The 14,775-nt window shown below is 47.5% G+C and overlaps 1 protein-coding gene across 8 annotated transcripts in view; it reads right to left on the bottom strand.

Annotated features, from left to right (window-relative positions):
* Positions 1–9,319, bottom strand: part of Kat6b (lysine acetyltransferase 6B) — a 174,027-nt gene extending 164,708 nt beyond the window's left edge. For 4 of the 8 annotated variants that reach the window (XM_085828408.1, XM_085828413.1, XM_085828414.1 and 1 more), the window contains exon 1: positions 8,868–9,013. The gene's annotated coding sequence lies outside the window, so the exon portion shown is untranslated. Of the gene's footprint in view, positions 1–5,408; positions 5,547–5,580; positions 5,897–7,749; positions 7,961–8,867; positions 9,014–9,181 lie in introns of those variants that run through there. The other 4 variants (XM_085828410.1, XM_085828409.1, XM_085828411.1 and 1 more) reach the window with 4 other exon arrangements.
* Positions 9,320–14,775: the final 5,456 nt, after the last annotated feature.

The raw sequence follows: 14,775 nt of genomic DNA, 5'->3' as shown, positions 1-14,775 counted from the left end.
ACCTAAGCAATTTATAAAAGGCATTTATGTTGGGTATTGTGGCACACACCTTTAATTACAGCACATGGGAAACAGAGCAGACAGATCTCTGTGAGTTTGAGGCCAGCCTGAACAAATGAGAGTTACAGGATAGCCAGAAATACACACTGAAAACCTATCTCTGAATGAATGAATGAATGAATGAGAGAAAGAAAGAAAGCTGGGTGGTAGAAAAGTATGCCTTTAATCCCAACACTCAAGAGGCAGAGGCAGGCAAATTTCTAATTATGAGGCTAGCCTGGTCTACAGAATAAGTACCAGGTCAACCAGTGCTACACAGAGAAACCCTGTCTCAAAACCTACTCCTACAACCCTACCCCGCAAAAAAAGGAAAGAAAGAAAATAGAACAACAACAAAAAAAGAAAGAAAGCAAGCATTTAATGTGGGGCTCATGGTTCATCGTGTTAAGGAGTATGGCACTGGAGCAGTAGCTGAGCACTTACATCCTTACCAGCAAGCAGGAGGCAGAGAAATGTCTGGTAATGAGGTGGGTTTCATAAACCGTAAGCCTGCCCCCAGTGACACACCTCCTCCAACAAGACCATGCCTCCTAGTCCTTCCCAACTGGTTCCACCAACCATACTGCTCATTCAAACACAGGAGCCTATGGGGGCCATTCTTACAACCACAGGACCAGATCTCACGTTTGATTCATTTCTATGTGCTCCACTTTCTGGGGCTGCAACTGGATCAAAAGAGGGATACAATGCCTGTTTGGGGGTTTCTTTATTTGGTTTGGGTTGGTGTTTTGTTTTGTTTGTTTGTTTGTTTGTTTGTTTGACAGTATCCAACACTAAAGCCTAGAGTGTAGAGGAACTCACTATAAAGCCTACTATATAGGCTGGTCTTGAACTCATGGTGTAGTGGCTGACACTTATAAGCATTCGGTGGGCTAAGACAAGAGGAGCATCTCAACTTCAAAGCAAGCCTAGACTACACAAGGAACTGGGAGGCAGACAGGAAGATCTCAGGTTGAGTCCAGTTGAGTTACACAGCAAAGACTAAACAAATCAAAGGGTGGAGGGGAGATGAGAGTGAGAAAAAAAGAAAGAAGATGAGAAGAGGAAAAGCTGTGACTAACTATGGAAGTGGCATGTAAATGTGACATATCAAATGGGTAAGGCACATGACTCCAAAAGCAAAGTGCACATATACAGTGCTGGCGTGCACTCACACACAATCATGTTAAATGTTTGAAGCATTTTGGCAACATCTAGTCACTACAATGGAGGAGCGACAAAGGAACCAGAGCAAGCAGTATTTCATCCCTCCAAACATCAATCTAGTTTAGATTAAATTTATGAGGGTAACACAGTCAATGCATGCTAGCTGGACTGAATGTCTAATTCCCAGTCTTTTTAGAGGAATACTAAATTCTTTCCCACTACTCATTAACATAGAGTTTTCAATTCATAAGCTAATAATGTTTTCTAAGGATTTCTAAGAGGCTAAATCACCATGAAAATGATCATTTCAACTAATACATATTATATGAATTGTAAGTTTAAGTTTTCATGTCATGCTCTCCTAGTTGACAATACCCTTGTTATGTCATTAAACTATAATTGTGTAAATCTGCTTCAACAAACAATAACTGAACCATCAATAAACTATTACGGCTTCCATAATCCCTAGCAAAGATTAGTTTCAACATCATCATCATAAATTAGTAGGGACAGGTCCCAAGCCTCCTGGTTGAAGCCATGAATTAGGTTTGCACAGTCATTCCAGCATCTGAGTGCTCAATAGTTTCCGTCTCTAAAGTTTAATCACACTGTTAGAAACATCACAGGAAATCTGATCCCTTGTAAAAGGGAGGATGTGACGCAACATGAAGAAGTCAGCTCGAGTCGGGTGGGCCTTTGAAGCCAGCACTGATTGGTAATTACAACCACTAAGCCTTTCCACTTAAAAAATAATCAACTACATTTAGAGTGTTTCTAGCATTAACATTTTTCTATTCAAACCTAAGTTTCTCTCTAATTGCAAGTCAGCTTTATTTGGTTTTTGGTTTTGGTTTTTTTGTTTTGTTTTGTTTGTTTTTGGTTTTGTTTTTTTTTTTTTTCAAGACAGGGTTTCTCCGTATAGCCCTGGCTGTCCTGGAACTCACTTTGTAGACCAGGCTGGCCTCGAACTCAGAAATCCGCCTGCCTCTGCCTCCCAAGTGTTGAGATTAAAGGCGTGCGCCACCACTGCCCAGCCTTATTTGTTTTTTAGTAACAGAGAACGATGTATTAAGAAATAATTTGCTGGGTGTTTTGCAAGCCTGCAATCCCAGCATTTGAGAGGTGGAAGGCACAAGCATCACTTCAAGGCCAAGTTACATGAGAGCACCTGTCTCTAAAAATGAAGTCATCTGAATTTTAAAGATGATTCTGAAGGGTGAGATCAGGTAGAGCACCTGTCCCATGCCCCAGAGTCCACACAAAAAGCAGGTGGGCATAGCAGCCCATAGCCTTATCAAGTGAGCTCTCTTTGTTCAGCTAAGAGACCCTACCTCAATATATAAGGTAGAGAGAGAGTGACGCAGGAGACCACCACACTGTCAACACCAAGCCTCCCCCAATGATAAACACATGTGCACCCACACACATGCACACACTCCCCAAGAGAAAGAGGTTCTTCTTATCAGCCAGGCAGTGGTGATGCACTTGGGAGGCAGAGGCAGGTGGATCTCTGAAATTCAAGGCCAGCCTGATCTACAGAGTGATTTTCAGGACAGCCAAGGCTACAATGAAACCCTGTCTCAAAAACAAACAAACAAACAAGTCTACTTTTGAAAAGGAACACACGTCATGGTGGTACAGAACCAACTGAACCGTACCTGGCTCCTCCTGCCTCAGGCTCTCAAGCTGGACTCAGTATGCCAGTCTCTAACTCACAGGCCACATAAAGCCTGCTGGTCTACTCGGACATATAAAGATGCGCTTTATCCAGGTTCACAATATACAGCTCTGTGTACCTTAGCTAGACAGGTTACAATAAGAGTACAGAAGTTAGGGGACAGGCATGATGGTCACTCCTGTAAGCTGGTTAGGAGTGAGGGTGTAACTCTGTAATCAAATATTTACCTGGCAAGTGAAAGAAAGGCCCTGAGACACTCACTACCACCAAAAACAAAATTAAAAGTACATAAAAAGGTAAAGAAGGAAGTCTCTCTGGTTATAAAGTTTTTAAATAGGCTTCAGAAATCTTATTCAACAAGTTGGGCATGGTGGCACGTGTCTTTAACTCTCAGCACGTGGGAGCAGAAGCAGGCGCATCTGTGAACTCAAAACCAGCCTGGTCTGCAGAGTGAGTTCCAGGACAGCCAGGACTACACAGAGAAACCCTGTCTCAAAACAAAAAAGTTTTTTTTTTTTTTTTTTAAAGAAAGTATATTAGGAAGTTGGGTCCAGTTTCCACTTTGCTACCTACCTAAACTGTGGGACACTGGGCGTATTAGTGAATCAATTTAAGTCTCAAGTTCTCGTGTGTAAAAATGAGAATACAAGCTTGTTTTACAGAACTATTAAGAGGAATCACTGAGATAAGAGAGAGATATGAAGGAAGCAAGGACAGTGGCAGGCGCACAATAAAATGCTAGCTCGTAAAAGTGAGAGGGTAATAGAGTCAGCTGGAGGCCTGTAAAGTCTAATCTGGCTGAGCTTCCATCTATATGACCACTTCTCCTCAGAGACTAGGGAAGGCAGCACCTGGCCTTAGCTGTAGCTTTAGACAAGTATAAATTCAAGACAGAGAACAGAAAAAACCTGAAGGTTTGCAGTGGCAAGGCTGGGGTCAGGAAGAGGTGGGGTACTCAGTTACACAACTTACAAAGTCAGGAAAGCTTTCAGGAGATAATACTCCATAGAAGACTCAACTTTTTGACCACGGGGTAGGGAAATAGTCTTTAAAATAAAACACACAAAAGGCACTGCCCATAAAGAAAAGACCAATAAATCAGACTCCATTAAAATTAAGAACTTCGGTTCACTGAAAGACATCATAAGGAGAATGAAAAGGAAAGCCGGAAGGTAGAAAATGTATTTGTAACATACATACAGGACAGAGAACTTGTATTCACAGTAAAGAGCTTCCAGGTCACATGGTGGCAAAGCATTAAAGGTACTTGCCATCACACCTGCTAAACTTGAGTTCCATCCCAGGGACCTGTACTGTGGAGGCAAAAGTTGTCCTCGGACTTTTTCACCCAAGTCTTGAGCCCACACACACACACACACACACACACACAGTGTAAACAAATAGTTAAAGAACAACATTTTAAAAAAAGAACTTCTAGCCGGATATGGTGGCGCTTACCTTTAATCCCAGCACTTGGGAGGAAGGGGCAGACAGATTTCTGAGTTCGAGGCCAGCCTGAACTACAAAGTGAGTTCCAGGACAGCCAGGGCTACACAGAGAAACCCTGTCTCGGGGAGGAAAAAAAAAACCTTCTAAGTAGTAATAAAAGACTCAGTTCCAAATCAAAGGATGGGACAGAGGGGGGACTATCGAGAAAAGCTGAATGACAAATACATGAAGAGCTGTTCAACTTGCTTACTACTCAAAATTTAGACAGGCTAAAATTTTAAGTTAACGAGTCTAAGAGTTGGAAAGGAAAGAGAAGCAATAGGAGCGAGTGTTCTTGGGAAAGTTTAACCAGTGAGCAGTACGACAAATACACACTCTAGGGCTCTAGCAAGGGTAACCACACAGCTCTTCATCCAAAGCCAAAAAGGTTGATTATGCTGAGACAACAGATACAGAGCAGAGCATGAGGAGGCCCAGCCTATAAACCAACAATGCAACTCTACGTTCAAGAAATGTGTACACATGTGCATCATGATATGTATGTTGAGATGCTTCAAGCAAACCAAAAACAACTAAAATACTCAGCAACAACAGAATAGAAAACATGAAAATTATGTCCCTCTGCCCTAAATCTTCTATGGAAAGTTTACTATTCTTATTACAACCCACCTTCCTACGTCCCCCAAACAACTGACTTCTCTAGATACAAATGTAGCTATTGCTCTGCATGTGGAAACCAAAGGCCAATTACTCACAAAACTAGCTTAGAAACTACAAGCCAGACACTTGGTTAAAACTTTTCTAACAGGGAGATGAAATGTCTAAGAAAGGTGCAGTGACAGGCTCGCCTAAGTAAATGCACTTAGTGGCAAACCTGAGTTTGATACCTTGGAACCCACGTGGTAAAGAAATCAGAACTCCAAAGTTGCACCAGTGCACACGTGTCTGGGCATTCATACAAGCACACACATGAACATATACACACGAGCATATGCACGCACACACACTCAATAACTGTTAAAAAAGAAAAAAATGTTATAATCATTTGTGAGAGCCCAGGGGTGGTGGCACACACCTTTAATCCCAGCATTGAGGAGGAAGAGGCAATCAATCTCTGTGAGTTGGTCAGACTTTTCAGGGCTGTAAGGCTACAGAGAAAGAAGCCCTGTCTCTAAATAAATAAATAAATAAACAAAGTGTTATATCTGCTTCACCCATCCTGTTTACTTCCTATTCGCAGGTCTTACCTCTGATAGCGTCCACCTGTTTCCACAAGTAGTTCATTAGCCCTTAACACAACACAATCAGCAGCATCCACCCAGAGGCCCAGGTACAGCCCAAAGGTCAAAGTTCAGTTGACCCTGTCACCTAAATTCTTCCTTTAGGTTAAAACTTTCCTTCCTCACTTATTGCTTTGCTTGCTTAAACACGGGGTCTTAACTACTACCTAGGCTGACCTCAAAAGCCAAAGATGAAAGGATTACAGGCTCCTTACCCATTACTCCTTAAAAACAACAACAGCTCACATTCCCTTTGCTGCATGTATAATAAATTTCTAATAAGCAAGCAATCAAGTGTTGTATTTTAGAGTTGCATCAGGAAATGAAGGGTATACTAGTATGAGGAAGAATGTACTTTCTACAAACGCCCACTTCGCTGGGGCTGGAGAGACAGACGGCTCGGCGGGCACAGCATGGAAAGCAGGAGGCCCTGCGTTTGGATTCCCCAGCACCCAGGTGAAAACTGAGCATGGTTTAGACTGCCTGGAGTCCCAGCAAGGGCAGGAGAAGACAGGCAGCCTCCAGGCAGACCAGCCAGCCTAGCAAAAATGGCCAGCTCCCACTTCATAAGAGATTTTATGTCAAGGCAATATAGCAGGGAGGGCTAGAGGAAGACATTCTATGTCCTGCCCTGGCCTCTGGATGTGCACACTTGTATGCATCGAATGCACAAAATGCGTTTGCATACATCTGCATGTATGTGTGCGCACACACACACTACTGGAGTACAAAGAACGAACACAACTAAAGTCCCATGTGCTACTTCTACCTCTTGCCCATACAAATTTGTGCATACTCTTTCCCTTGAATTTCCTGGTATCTCCACCCCAATTTCACTGGGTCTCTAGCTATTGCTGACAACTATAATTCCTTATCACTGTTCCTTCATAACTTCCACTACTCTCACAAGAACATTCTCTCTCCCAACTGCAATTGTTCAAACTCCTCCATGGTGCCGAGAAGGTCACTAATTTGCCCTTCCTCTGCCTTTACCCTGCCAGTTCCCATTACTCCCTGCATTGTGCCCAAACCAAAGTCCTACCAAATTCAAAAAATACCAAATGTTCTTGCCCAAGGTAGCAAGCAACCATGTCTCTTCCTAGGGACACTCTATGCTCTCCCTGTTCCTGCCACACCTTTAAGACTAGGCTTGAAGTTTACTCCAAACAACCCCAGCCATCAAAATTAAAGTCTCCATAACCTTTCTTGGCTCAGTGAAGACTGGGGGCACAGTCCATCCAATTACAGCACCCAGACCTATTGCTCAGTGCTGCCCTCGTTCACAGCCACAGCATTCCCCTAACTCTGAATCATCGGCCTGATGAGAGGTTCTAATATACTGCTGTAAACTACAAGCAGCCTCTCCATTCCCTGCTCATTAAAGTCTTTTCTGCTACCTTAGAAAGTCTCCCAAACTTAACTCATCCATCCTTCCATCTGTTTTCTTAATGTTTCATTTACCATGGGCCAGCAAACCACTATCCTATGCCAACATGAGGATTCAGCCTGATTCTTCCACCAAAGAAACTGTACCCGCCTCATGAACCCATCCCCAAGACGAACCAATACCCACTCAGCAATACTCTCTCATCTACCACACCCAAATTCATCCTTAGTGTGTCCCCAGTTAACTGCAATCTCGCAGGTCTGCAGCACTTCACCAGCCCTCACACAGTCCTAGGTAGCCTCCCCACTTCCACCAAAATTTCGCCCCTCCCTTCTACACCTGTTTCTACACCTCCCGTTTCCTATCTCATCTCCCGTTCTTTAATCTTGCCCACGCCCTCGTCCGACCCCTCCATCCATCCTACCAGTTCACTCTTGCACAGAAATCCCCTCCCAGCCCAAGCCTTAGGATCCCTCTGCCCCGCCCCTCCCGGTTTTGCCCCGCCCTTCCATTCCTGAGCCCCGCCCCTTGCCCCGTAGGCTCGGCCAGGGGCGGAGCTTATTCCTCCTCCCTCCTCTCCCCCGCCCCCTACCGTCACGCTCAGGGGCAGCCTGACCCCGAGCGGCCCCGCGGTGACCCTCGCGCAGAGGCCTGTGGGAGGGGCGTCGAGGGTCCCAGGCCACCCCCCCCGTCGGTCCCCCGCCCGCCTAGTCTCCTCCCCCTGGGAACGCGCGGGGTGGGTGACAGACCTGGCCGCGCGCCACCACCACCGCGCCCGCCGGGGGCGCTGAATCTGCCTGAGAAAGAAGCTACGGCTGCCGCCTGGAGGAGGTGCCGTAGCGCCCGCCACCGCTGCCGCCGCCGCCAGGGGTAGGAGCTAAGCCGCCGCCATTTTGTGTCCCCCTGTTGTTGTCGTTGACATGAATCCGACATGACACTGATTACAGCCCAATGGAGTCTCATTAAACCCAAGACGCGGCCCCGCCCCGGCGCCGTTCCATTGGACGAGAGCACGAACACTTAGGGCCAACCGTTGGCCTACGGGTCTGTCCGTCACCCGCTCGCTAAACACTCTGCCCCCCATTGGGGCAAGTTCCTGCCGGTCATCTCGCCTCCACATAGACACACCTCTCGACCCATCATTTCCCCCCCCCCACCTCCGGCACCACCCCGAGGGAGGGTCGACTGCCAGTACCAATCAACAGACCGCGGGGCCCGCCTTTTCCGGGCACCTATTGGTCCAGCCCTTTTTCTCTCTCACAGACACCGCGCCACCTCTACTTCCACCTACCCGCCCCCTCTACCTCTAGAAATGGATTGGATCTAGGCGCAGTAGAGGCGCTTGGCTTTATTGGCTGTACACGACGCCAATCAGAAGCCTTTTTTCCTCTCCCCTCCCCCACTCAACCCCAAAGCCCCTAGCCCGCAGCTAAAGTTTGTGTGAGAGCTGATCGCTGGCGGCGGCCGCAGGATTTAGGGGTGGGCGCAGGCGGGCGCGCGCGGGCGGGCACGCGAAGTTAAAATTCGAGGTTCTCAGTCGCCTGCTCCCGCCGAGGAGCGCGCGGACGGGCGCGCCGCCCGGAGCGTTCCATCCAGCCCCCTCCTCCACCCTCTCTCCTGTCCCGTCCCGGGCGACTACTCGCCCGCCCCCTGGCTTGCACCCTACCCCCTTCACATACCCTCTACCCTGCCAGCCTCAGGCCGGGTGCAGGCGGAACGATCTCACTGCAGCCTCTTCGCCATCCCATACGGAGGGGGAGCAAGCCCCCTACCCGCCGGGTGTGCACCCCCGGCTCCGCACTCGCCCGTGTCTGCAAGCACGTGCACTATTCGCCGCTGCCTCCAGCCACCCCGGTCCCCGGCTAACCTCGCCTCCAGCCCGGCCAATCGCTTGCTGCCCTTTGTTGCTGCAGACCGGGTCTCCCCGCTGCCTTCCTCAGCCTCCGCCTCGTCCTTTGCCAGCCGCCCGGGTCCGCAGCGCCGCGCTCCCCCCGCCCGGGACCCACCGCCGCCGCCTCCTTCTCCTCCTCCGCCTCCTCCTCCTCGGCTCCGGGCTGCAGCGCACAGAGCCCGAGGCAGCGCCGCCCAGCCCCGCTCCCCCCGCGCCGCCCGCTAGCCCGCCTGGCCCGGCCGGGGGCGCAGCCCGGACCCCGCCCGCCCCAGTCTCCGCCCCGGGGGTACCTTCCTCCGCCCCGGGGGGCTCCGCTCACCGCCCTCAGGGGAGGGCGGGGATGCCGGTGTCCGAAAGGATGGGGACGCCTGGGCTGTTTTGGGGCGGGGAGTGTGTCCGCCAGGTCTGGGACTGAGGTGCGGTCTTCTTAAACGCGCCCCCCCTCCCGCCGCCGTGGGCCCCAAACTTCGTCCTTCGCCCGGGTCTTGTACCCTCGGGCGACCGCGGCTTTTTTGGGGTGGGGGATGCCTCAGGAGCTGTCTCTACCCTGATCAGGAGGAAGAGGGAGCAGTGACATTCAGCGACTGCGGACAGGCATCCTCGGGTGGGAGTGGGGATGTCAGACGCAGGCTGGAGAGGGAAGCTGCCCCTCAGGATGCCCTCTCCCGGCCTGCGGGAGGCTGGCGAGCTCGGAGCTGCGTTCTGGGTGCTTCCTGGACTGTGCAGCTGGATGGCATAGGGGTTGGGCGGGGGGCGACCGCTGGGGGGGCCCTTCCCTCGTCTCCAACCAGCGCTGTAATTTCGGAAAGCTGATGGTGAAGTTCGGTTTTCCAGGCTTCCCCTGGGCCCCCGGAGTTCCTGAGGCCCATACGAGGGAGGCTGGGGGATCCTCTGGCCGCCCAGGCAAGGCTACTCTAAAACTGCCCACATGCCTTGCAGCGCCCTCCGGACTCTGGAGAAAACGTCCTGCTCTTCCCAGAGTTGGGTGGGATGCTGGTAAGAGATACTTGAGAGTATGAGAAAGGTAGATTTGAGAAAAGGCTCCTCCTAACAGAGTTAGGAGTTAATAGTTTCTCTACCCAGACCTATGGAAGAAGGGAAACAAACCTATGTCCCTGGGAAAGCCAAGTTTCCCCGTGTGGTGGCCGGGGTGAAAAACCACCTGTTGCCTGAAGTTCTGTCCCTGAATCAGGACGTTCTTGGGGCCCCTGATGAGGAGATGCAGGATGTCAAAGAGTAGGAATTTCAGTCTCCCTGCCCTGAATGACTCATTTTCATGCCACTGCCACTCCTGCAGCAGAGTTCACCTCCCCGTTAGAAACCACTGTTCAACTATGTAGGTACTTTGTTAGACCCAATAATCTCGGTTCTTATCTCAGACACAGCAGCAGCAGCAGCCCTGTCACATGCAGACAGAAATGCACAAAGGCTACTCTGGTGTGCGAGCTTCCTCTGCTTCTGAGCTTGGCAGCAAGGTGAGGAAGAAGCCAAGACAAAGGGCAGAGGTGAATGAAAGATTTAAAAAAAAAAAAAGAGGGGAGAGCAGAAGACTTGTAACACTACACTCAGAACTGTCACCAGTTCCATTATAAACCTCTTTTATAGGTGTTTTATTACTTGGTTGTTAGTTTTTAAAACACAAACCTCTTTAGATTAAATCCGGGCACTCTCAGACTCAGCCCAAGGAAACAAGGTAAACTCAGCCACTGATCGGCTTGGCAACTTTTGAATTACATTACTGATGAAGCAAATGCAGCTCCCAGCCCCACCCCCGTTGGGTTTTCTAAGTCTCTTCCTGTCTGTTTCATTTAGGATCTTCAATAACTTGCTCAAGGAGAGTTTTTACAAGCCATTAGTCCATAACTCAGTCCTGTTCATTTAGATCGTTTCCAAGAAGGGCATTTATAAGGTGTGCTTTTCCCCCATAATACACATGCTAGGTAGGAATTTTCTCCAAGAAGTTACAAAGTAAATTTAAGGATACTGGCTGACTCATTAGCCCTTCTGTTTTGCTTTGTTGCATTTCTGATAGTCTGCCCAGATGCACTTTATTTTTTAAGTTACATTTTGGTCCCTTGGGGTGACATTTATTTTCTTGAGACAAGACAAGGTCTTGCTCTGTAGACCATTTGGCCTCAAACTCACAGCAGTCCTCCTACCCAGTCTCCCAATTGATAGAATTACAGATAGTAAACCACCGCGCCCAACCCTCAGACTGCATTTTATCTGGCGCAATAAAATAAACCATGTCTTAAAACCAAGGTTTAAAACTCTAGATCTCTATATTCGAACCAAGTATGTTAAAGATGCAACTAACCCCAGTAAGAAGCCAAGTCTACGACGGCCAGCCTTCACTCATCCCCTTTGCCACCAAAAGGGAGCCCTGACACTTCGAACTGTCACAGTGGTGAGGATGAAACCCAGGCTCACTGTGCACGAGGATTTCCAGAGCATCACAGTCATCAGACTCTTTAAAGAACTTGCTTAATGCTCATGGTTCAAGCCCCAGCCACCCTGAGAGCAAGGGAGACAGCAAAAAAAAATAGATCGACATTTGCCTAAATCTTTGCTGATGTAGCAAACTCGGAAAGCAAAAATATAGTGTAATGTCTTTTCCTAACAAAATTATCCAATGGGTGTGGCAAGAAAAGGGAACAGTTTCCCCACTGCTATTCCCCTGGAGGGTGACTTGTCCTTTGATAAATCTGCCTCTTCAGATAAGTAGGACTGAGAGGATAACAGAGACGCAGCCAGATAGATACTCACTGCTCCCTCTTAAACCTCTTTCTTATCTGTGGTATCTCAAGTTTCTGCTGAGTGAAATAGCTCAATTAAGTTAACCTAGGAATAGCTAGAATTGAAAACCAAGCATAGCACACATTCTGCACCATCATAAACTAGCATCTTATCTCACCTGTTCACCACCACAGCTAGCCTCTGCCAGAACTATTGACAGCTATTTGCGCTGTTTAGTTCAGTCCAAAGATCACTGGAATCAGAATGATCTGGGATGCTTCCCAATAGCATCCTTGGCCCAACCCACCTTCTGATTCAGTAGCTCTGGAATGGGTTCCCAGATCTGCAACTGTTAGCTCAAGACTTGTATTGAAATTCTCAGTTTTTGAATTTGAGAACTGCTAGCCTAGGCTGAATTCTTCCCCCTCAACAGAAATAATTCCATGATTTTCTTAGCCAGAATTAGGACTGGAATGATTCCGAGGTGTGACCCATGTGTCCTTGAGCTTTAACAACAATAAAACAAAAAAAAAGGGCAGAGTAGGTGGGGAAGGAGCCAAAGGGAACTACAGGAGTTTTGATCTTTGGGGTTTGTTTACTTGCTTTAAGACAAGTCAGGCAGAAAAGAAGAGGCCAGCCTGGTCTACAAAGTGAGCTCCAGGACAGCCAGAGCTATACAGAGAAACCCTGTCTCAAAAAAACCAAAAAAAAAAAAAAAAGAAGTTCCAGGTACACTCACACTGATTTGGGGGAAAGTGGGTAAGGAAGCAGCAGACATAAAGACCTTGAACTTTCTTATTCAGGACCGAGGCCGTGAGAAATTCTATGTACCTTTAGTTATTAGGCCCTTAGAAAGCATTAGCTCAGGACTACAGAGAGTACTATCTGCTCTTTAGAGGACCCAAGTTCAGTCCCTAGCACACACATAGCAGCTTACAACTATCTAACAACAGTTCCAGGGGAGCCAACACCGTCACATGAGCATACGAGCATGCAAATGACCAATACACAAGAAAAACATTAAAAAAAAAAAGCATTAGCCTATGCAAACCTTCAAAGTGCCAAAGCTAATTAGGAATGGGTAGCCACAGAGTTCCAACATCTGATTTCAATAGTCACGAACAGACGAGGTTATCAGTCAATCGTTAAATGATTTAATAAACTCAAGCTCTGTAAAGGAACACCCCAAGTTAACCTCAGATGGTATCACCCCACACCTCATATGTGCCTTCCTGCTTTGTGATTGATTGGTTGCTTGCTTCTGTTTTGTTGAACTCACTGCATCTCTCTCTGGCTGACCTCCAATTCCGAAAGCTTCCTGCCTCAGCCTCCAGGAGCTGAGGTGTAAGCTTCACCTCTATAACTTCAAATCCTTTAAATGCATTCTGGATCAAGTCTGAAACCAGTGAGCCAACGCAGGACTACACCCAGCACTATTCTCTCTGACTTGTGGCCAGCTCCCTTGTTCTCTCTGTGCAGTGCCCTCACTCCGGACTTCTAGGCTCTGCTGCTGCTTCCTGTCAAGTTTTCCTGCCTGTGCAGGAGCCCATAACATTCTGGTCCCTACTGTAGCCCTGGTCTGTATAAAGTTTAATGTTTGTTGAAGGACCAAATAAATAAAAGCATTTATCCAATCCTGTGATCACAGGCTTTCCTAATTAATCTTTCTATTGTACAGACCACCAGCCTGTTCATTGGAATAACTGCCCTTTATCTATGAAGCAATTCATATGTGACTCTTGCTCCAGCCATATTTAGAATCATCTGAGAGTTAGCTTAACCTTTCTTTGCCCTAGGTCTCACATGAGACTAATTAAATTAGAATATTTGGAGGTAGGGTCTGCTATTATTTGTTTGGGTTTTTTCATTTTCTCTTGTTTTTTTTTTTTTTTTTTTTTGAATGGAGTTTATTCAGGGCATGGGGAAGAGAGTTAAGAGGCAGAGAAAGGCAGAGAGAGAGAAAGAGAGAGAGAGAGAAGAGAGATAAGTAGAGACCGGCCATGAGTACATGGAAGGGGGCTGGGAGAAAGGAATGGGGAGAGGGCGGGAGCAAGAAGGGAAGAGCAAGAGCAAGAGAGGGGGAGCAAGCTCTCTTGTTTTTAATAAGGGAGAACCGGAGCTGGAAAGATGGCTGAGAAGTTAAAAGAATTTGTTCTTGCAGAGCCCAGGTTCAGTTCCTAGCATCCACACTGGGTACAACCACCTTTAACGCCAGTCCCAGATAATCCAGCTCTCTCTTCTGGCCTTTGTGCGTACCTGTGTGCGTGTGATATACTTACATAGACATACATTCACACTCAAAACTTTCATTTTTGTGTAAATAAGACTGAGCCTTCCAGAACCCAGGCTGGCCTAAAACTTGCTGCCCTTCAGTCTAATTTGTGAGCCTTCTGCTCTCACCTCCTAAGTGCAGAAGACAGGTGCATCCCCAGCCCAAGTTTATTTACTTAGTGCTGGAGATAGAAACCCGGGTTTCAGACTTGCTAGGCAAGTACTCTACCATATTATAGTAAGTCCCCAGTCCCCATCAGCATCTTTTCAAAACACCCTGTGCAAACTTACATAAGACTGTATAGGAAATCTTCAGGCTTATGAAGTTTGCTGTCTAATATGTATTTAAGAGATAGCATTTAGATGAACAGATCTGTATTTAACCAACCAAGCTGACCAGTTGTAGTGGCTCTCCTATAATCCCAGCACTCACAAGTCTGGGAGTCTATCAGGCAAAACTGAGGACAGTTGTAGGCAGTCTGGGTGAATCCAGGCCTACTGCACTAAAGATCCTTGAAGGCATTTGAAATTCTTTTACCCTTATTTTTCGGTGTGGTGTTGGGGATTGAAGCTAGAAGCTAGGACCTGTTGTATGCTAGGTGAATACTCTATCAGCTGAGCCATACCTCCACTCCCTGTGGAATTCTGTATCTGAGCTTGTTATATGAAAGCTCAAGTATGTCTTTCACAAGAGAGTTTCTGAGTTAGCAGGATGGCTCAACAGTCTCGTCCACTGGCCTTCCTTGGGATGGGACTGAAAAGATGAACTTGCAACATGAAGTTCAGTGTAGACGTTGTCAGTTTAAATTATGTGATGCTTGGCTACACGAGTATCATATGGCTGAGAAGGAAAACTTATAGCCTGTGTCAGCAACTG

Source organism: Mus caroli, unplaced genomic scaffold (genome assembly GCF_978045245.1).
Source record: "Mus caroli unplaced genomic scaffold, Mus_caroli_1 scaffold_12, whole genome shotgun sequence".
Taxonomy (NCBI): Eukaryota; Metazoa; Chordata; class Mammalia; order Rodentia; family Muridae; genus Mus; species Mus caroli.
Note: the sequence above shows the minus strand (reverse complement) of the source record. Positions and strands in the feature narration are given on the sequence as shown.